Here is a 7068-nt window from a genome sequence, read left to right on the forward strand (position 1 = left end):
GGGGGCATCCTAGTGTAGCGGGCCTAAACTAAGGGTGATTTGCGTAATCAGGTGTCACAGCTGTTATTAGCTTCTCAAAATATTCAATAATTTTTAAATTCAATTCATCATTAATAACTTTAACACCATCAACAGTAGGAGCATCTACCAACCATAATAAACCGTGAACGTGGCCTACACCTCGAGTTTGCCATTCATATCTGTACCAATAATCATAAGCTGACAAGAAAGGAACAAGAAATTCTGAAATAAAAATTTCAGAAGAATAAAAAAAAAATCACTACATAATCCAGCATCTTCAATCAAAATCCTAGAACGATCACCTTCAGTCAATGTTGACACAGCTTCTTTATCTGCCAAAATAATTTCAAATAGAAAAGGCCAATGTCTGTCAGCAGCAGTCAAGGTAAAAAATAAACTAGGAACATTCAATTGTGAAACCATAGCCTGCAATTCCATAGATCGGGTGGACCAATATGCTCTACTTCCACGAATATTACTGGAATAAACCATGATATTTTTCGGAATTTTGGCACTATCACAAATCATTTCCTTAAATAACTCCACATTCATATTCTTCAAATTAGAATGTTTCTTAAGATAAACAGTACCTTTGTTCAATGCATCCCATCGCATAAGACTATTCAAAGCAAAATATGGAAACACCCCCCCCCCCCATTCGGACATCTATCGAGACCCTAACACAACCTAACCAAGATCTTAACAGAGGCTAACTCGTACCTAACCTAGATCTTATCAACCCCTAACACAACCTCTATCTTATCATCCCCTAACACAACCTAGATCTTATCAACCCCTAACCTAACCTATCGAGGATTGGCTGAGGGGCGTAATTGATGGGGCCTAACATAACCTATCGAGGATTGACGGAGGGGCGTAAGTGATGGGGGCTAACTTAACCTATCGAGGATGGGGGTACACGTTCGTACAAGTTCGGGGTGCAACGGGTCTCAACCTGGCCCCGCCCCTGCGACGGGTCTGAACACGTTCGCCTGGATCCGCGCCAAAACCTGTTGCCTGTGCTCTTGTGTGTGATTGCGTCATAGCTTGGTGAATGCTCAAATCATAAAATTTCGTCCGTTCATTTGCTGATTTCACTCGGTGTCACGGTGGGCGTCCGTCCTGGCCCCAGCCAGAACGGCTCGCCTGATGTCTTTGTTCTTTCCCGCTCTCGTCCCTCGAGCGTTCGCAGAGGGATGGGAGGAAAAAGGTGATGCAATCGGCAAATGAATGGATGAATTTTGGCTTAAAATAGTGATTGAAACAATTTTGAGTCATTCCCTGCGTCGCGACACGTCTGTTCCAGTCGGTGTTGGTCGGGGGAAGGGGAGGAGGGACGCGTCTTCTCGGAACACACCGGCGCGAGCGTGGGAAGAGAGCAGCAGCAGCGGTAAGCTGAACAGGCGCGGGCCTGAGCGAGGCCCTGATTCGTCTCGAAGGACATCGGTGTCCTGGTGGGCCGTGCACCCACCCTCTCGTCGTGATCCTGGAGCAGCTTGCGCCCGACGTCGGCGAGGGCAGTCAGCGGTGAGGCCGCGGGAAAGAGGGAGGGTTGCCGGGGCTCGGAGCTGGTGCACCTGATGGCCTGATGGTGCTCCTCGAGGCCAGCGACGTTCGTCGCGTCGTCTCGTCCTAGGCCTGGTGCAGGTTGTGCCCGTGCAGAGGGTCGCGTGCTCGCCCGGGCTGAGCACCGCGTCGACGCCTTGGACAACACGAACGCTCGTCTGGGGCTCGGAGTTGCTGCGCCTGGCGCCGTGCCTGACGTCCGCGATGTGAGCGTGTGTGTGCTTGCATGGTCATGTGCGCGTTGAACAGAAACTAATATCCATTTGTGACCGTCTTTTTCAGGAGTATGATTTGCTGTGTGAGGGGCCGGAGGGCACCTCAACACCAAGGACCCTCCCGACGCCGCCGTCCAGCCCACCGCCACCGAGCCCGGAGTCGGTGGAGGTACCCGTGGCACCTGTCCAACAAGAAGTTCCCCCTGCGGCCGAGCCAGCCGTTGAGTTGTGTGTGTGTGTGCACAGGCGAGCTCGTGTGTGTTCGGCTCCTAACTCAAGTTGTTCATGTTCCAGGCATGCGTCAGGGTGCGCACAGCCCCCGTGCGACCACCGACCCCCGCGGCCCGGACAGTCGCAGCTAGTGCAGCGCCAGCGCCGGTACCGGCTATGTACGCCTTTTAACCTGACCCAGGCCAGCCGGAGCAGGTGGTGGGTGCGATCGCCCGTCCACAGGCGCCTGCTCAGGCACAATTGGTGAGTTTCAATGGTGTTGTAGGGAGTTGTAACCTAAATGTAGGTGAAAGACTAATGCTGTATGTTCCTGATCACAGATTGATGCACTGCCTCAATGGCGCGGGCGAGGCAGCCGAGGGCGTGGGAGAAGCGGGCGAGGACGCGGGGCCCGTGGCCATGGCCAGCCTCATCCTGGCGGATCCTGGCGAACGTGTTCAGACCCGTCGCAGGGGCGCTGAATCAGTACGAGTACATGGTTAAACAAACAGTGAAACCTGACTTGAGTAAGAATGCTACTCATGCATATTCTGCAGTGCAGACGATTGCATATCAAAGGAAAGACATTAACGCCCTTTTCTGTCCAATATGGCAGGAAATAAAGAAGAGGATTTTGGCGGTTTTACCACCCAACATCAAATTAAGGTGTGACATGTCTCCGGAGGAGTTAGCGGACGCCATATCGGCTCTACCTAATAGTGAGAACTTTCAAAAGTTTCCTAAATTAGAAATTGACATTTCCAAATATGACAAGAGTCAAGGGGACTTGTCACTAGAGCTTGAATTGCGCCTTATGGAATTGTTTGGTGTCCATTCTGATTATCTCTTTTTGTGGCGTTGGGCTCATACACATACAATTCTTAAAGACCGCAAGAACGGTTTTTCTGCTTCGGTCTTTTCCCAGCGGAAATCCCGGTGAGGCATCAACATACCTCGGTAATACTCTGTTCCTCATGGCGGTCGTAGCCTATTTCTACTTCGTGCGTTCAACAGAACTCTGTCTGTTTTCGGGTGATGATAGTCTAATCATAGGTGGTAGACCCAAAGTTCCCGACCCTTCAACTGCGCTTGCTCATCTGTTCAACCTTGAAGCAAAACGTTTGTCTCACTATGAGTACCCATATTTTTGTTCAAAGTTTTTGATTCATAACGGTTTCTCCCTTGAATTTATTCCTGATCCTTTCAAACTCATTACGAAATTAGGTCGAAGTGAGCGATTTGATCAAGCCTTTGAAATGTTACCACAATTATGACGCATTGAGCAAAGCAATGGCCGAACGCTACAGAATCCGTACTAGTGACTTGAGTGATGTTTTTATAAATCTTGTAAACATCGTTGAAAACAAAGAAGAATTTCATAAATTGTATTACACATTACCAGAAGACGAATTGTGTATGGACCCCTCTCGTCCTAAACTAAATTGATGCTCGTGGCTGCAGAAAACGAGCGGTTTGTTAAAATTGTGTTGTTGTGTGTTGCGCATCATCATGGCCGCTCCCGGTGCGTATGCCCCTCTCTCTTTCCAGGCTGAGCTTAAGCTCCAGCATCACTATGTGAGAGCTCTTGAGCTCCAGAAGGTGCTTACCTTCATTGCTCGCACCAACTATGGTGTAAAATCGCAGCGTGATGCTGCATTTGAGATGTTGTCCCACGTTCCTCGCCTCGATCTACCAGAGATGATCGGGGAAGAGCGTAACCACCGAATCCCACCAGGGCTTTACGTGTGCCTCAGCGAGGGACTCTGTGCCGGCGACTTCAATACTATAATGAACTCACTCCAGCCGGAAGGCCGGCACACGGGGCAGGAGACTGACGAACAGCGAAGGCGGTTCGATGATAAGCACCTCGCCTTCACCAAGACGAACGCTGTGCTCCAACAGCGAATGATGACTGCCGGCAGTGCTGGTTTCGCCGCGGGCGTTTTCCAGCGAAATGAACTGGAACAGTTCCTTGGAATCGAGTGGGTTCCTCAGGAGTGACGGTCACGTAGCGCGTCCTCCGCGTCTACGACCTCGCTCTCCACCTCTCTGTCCTCTCTGCACTTCCAAAATAACCCCTCAGGCTCTGACTCGGATTCATTCAGTTCAATTCCTCCATCTAGACCACCGAAGCGACCTCACCCGTCGTCTTCCAGTTCTTCAGAATCCATACCAGTAAAATCACAGTCTCCGAACACCTCCGCTTATGCGCGTGTTCTTTCCCCTTCGACACCAGTACCACTTCTGGCTGTTCGGAAATCCTTCGCGGATCCGGAGTTTCCGGGTCTCGATCGAAATGTTCTTTTTCCTCCGTCTTCGTCCCCTCCAGATCAGACAATTACACGCGCTCGCCCTCAAAACGATTGTGTGCTTTCTCTCTCCCCCATTCTTTCAGGACCTGGTGAGGGCACCTCGGATTTTGAGGACTCACAACCCGGCGAACCAGGGGCTCTGGCGGATAACACTGGCGAACCAGGGTGGCCACTGGCGGACTTCATAGGTGACCTGGAATCTCTAGACACTAGCCTGTTTCATCCACAAATCGAAATCCTCATCGGTGACTTTTCTGATAGGAAATTTGATGCTGAGAATGTTGGTCACTGTCCGAACGCACTGCGACACCGGGAACCCACCGCGCAACGGCGATAAAGATTTGGGCCCGCGCGGGTCCCGAGTCTAGGTTGAACAACCACTAGATTTAGGGTCTAGCTTTACGATTTCGACATTTTATAACCGATATACTCTAATGCATCAACCAGAAAGCGATTGGTAGAGCGCAGCTGGCGGGGAAGCTTCCCCCCTCCTGCCGGCGCGCGCGTTTTAAACAGTGAGCAGCCGCCGGTGTCTGCCACTCAGCCAAAACTGTTCATTTCTAGGACGGTTGGCGTAGGGACGTACTGATACTGGTGTTCGGGGCCGAAGTGTGGGACCCTTGGCGAGGGTTCTCCGTCCATAAAACATCCAAAATGATCGGTCGATTTTACCAAGGGCCTAACTCCTTCGGCCAACTTGTACTCGCTGGCTAGCCCGAACGGCACATCGCACCGCGGTCGGACACGTCGCGTTCGATAGAGGACACCCTAGGGTACGTGTGATGTGAGTATTAGTCGCCCGCGCTGCGCGACGCCGCTGCAGCATCCACCCGCGCGCTGACCGTGGACTCGGGACCCGCGCGGGCCCAAATCTTTAACGCCGTTGCGCGGTGGGTTGCCGATGTCGCAGAGCGTTCAGACAATGACCAACGTTCTCGGCATCAAATTTGCTATCAGAAAAGTCACCGACCGCGGAAATCCGAGAGGTGGAAGCTCAAAATGAAACAGGCTACTAGACACCTCTCCCGGCGAACCAGGGGATCTAGCGGATAACACTGGCTTGTGACTACTCCGCGTCAAACCCCGTGGCCAGAATTTTGATGGTTGTCGCTGGACAAAAATAGCGGTATTTGGGCGACTGTACGAATAACCGCTTTGTATAAAACGTCTATGGAACAGTGGAAGTAACACTAATGCTACAGCTGTTCTCTTCAATAGATGGTTCCGGCAGTGCCGGTTTAAAGAAGAATTAATGAAATCACCACCGGAAACAGTTCTAAAATAATGGCTTAAATCAGTGAAAACTAAAATTGACAGTTACTAGGGATTTAATCGAGGTCATTCACGTCGAACTGCACTGTCAAATGACAAAGATAAGCGCACTTTAGGTACTGGTTCCGGTCCCGACTTCATTTCTTCTCAAAAGGCGCACTGTCGGAACGGTCTATTGCATTCATATGGCACATATAGGTAACACCAAAGCAAGCAACACCAAAGGATTTGGACCAAAAAACAGTGCTTCAGCTGTGTCAGAAAGGCATGGTAATTGTAGTTTTGAGAGCTAAACTGTTTCCATGAGTTAAATTTGACCAAACATTTCTAAAAATTTTCGCATCTCTGCTACTTCCTAACAGTTAGAGAAAATGACTTGTGACCAACTAAAAAAAATTTGGCATGTGAAATCATTGGTTTTAAGAAGGAGGAATCAATTCAAGTTTATAATACTCAGTAGATGTACGCCAGACCAGGTCTCGCGTAACAGGCTTCGCGATATAACACTGTTACGTTGTGACGCGCCTGGCATACATCTTCCTAGGCCTGCGGCGCTGACACCCGAGTCGGGCAAAGGGCACAGTCGTAAATTGGGTGTCCCAGGCAATCTAAAACGGAAGTAGAAAAGAACAAACTCACTTACCTTTCTGTTTCCGTAATGGCTCTGATTGGTCGAGCTAATCATGTGCATCCGCGGCCTTTCAGGTATGAGAAACTGTCAGATCAGTTTCGAGCTCTCCATATTTGAGAGGTTAGGATCGGACCAAACTTCCATGGTAGTTTCTCATACAGTGCGGACGAAAACAGATAAATCAGTGAGTTTGTTCTTTTTCCCTTCCGTTTTAGATAGCCTGGAACACCCTATTGCACATGCCTACTTCTGTGCCCGCAGAGCAGCTCTTTCAGTTTTGGAAAATGATGGCGAGCATAAAATGCGGCTTTTACTATTTTATATTTGTTGATATACTGTCAGTAACGTCAACTTTTCCACAATTATAATTCTGCTTGTTCTTTTCTTTGACAGGACCGGCTAGATGGTTTACAAAAACTAGACAAGTTGGCAATGAGTAAGCTTGGGAAGCTGGCCGCGGCCGCGCCGGGTGAGCGTGTGTGATCTAAAGCTGGATTCGTCCTTAACAGGCGAGATAGGCTTACCCCTGCTCACCTAGACTCAGTCATATTTTTAGGCTCATACCTTAGAAACGACATGGAGAAAAATGTTCCACCTTGATTTTCTTTTGATTTTAAGTCTGAATTCATTCCTTTGATAAAGTCTAAATTCATTCCTTTGATAAAGTCTAAATTCATTTTCGACATTTCCCAAATTTACCGCTAATAATAAAAGTAAAGGTAAAGTCGTAACGCCGCTGCCGCTGCGCAGCGTCGCGTCTCTGATCACACATTTGAATATCGCGCCGGCGTCGTTACCGTGCCGTGCCGCTCCGAGCCGGCACATGGCAACGCCCCCCCCC

This window comes from Frankliniella occidentalis, unplaced genomic scaffold (genome assembly GCF_000697945.3).
Source record: "Frankliniella occidentalis isolate FOCC.00 unplaced genomic scaffold, Focc_3.1 Scaffold457, whole genome shotgun sequence".
Classification (NCBI taxonomy): Eukaryota; Metazoa; Arthropoda; class Insecta; order Thysanoptera; family Thripidae; genus Frankliniella; species Frankliniella occidentalis.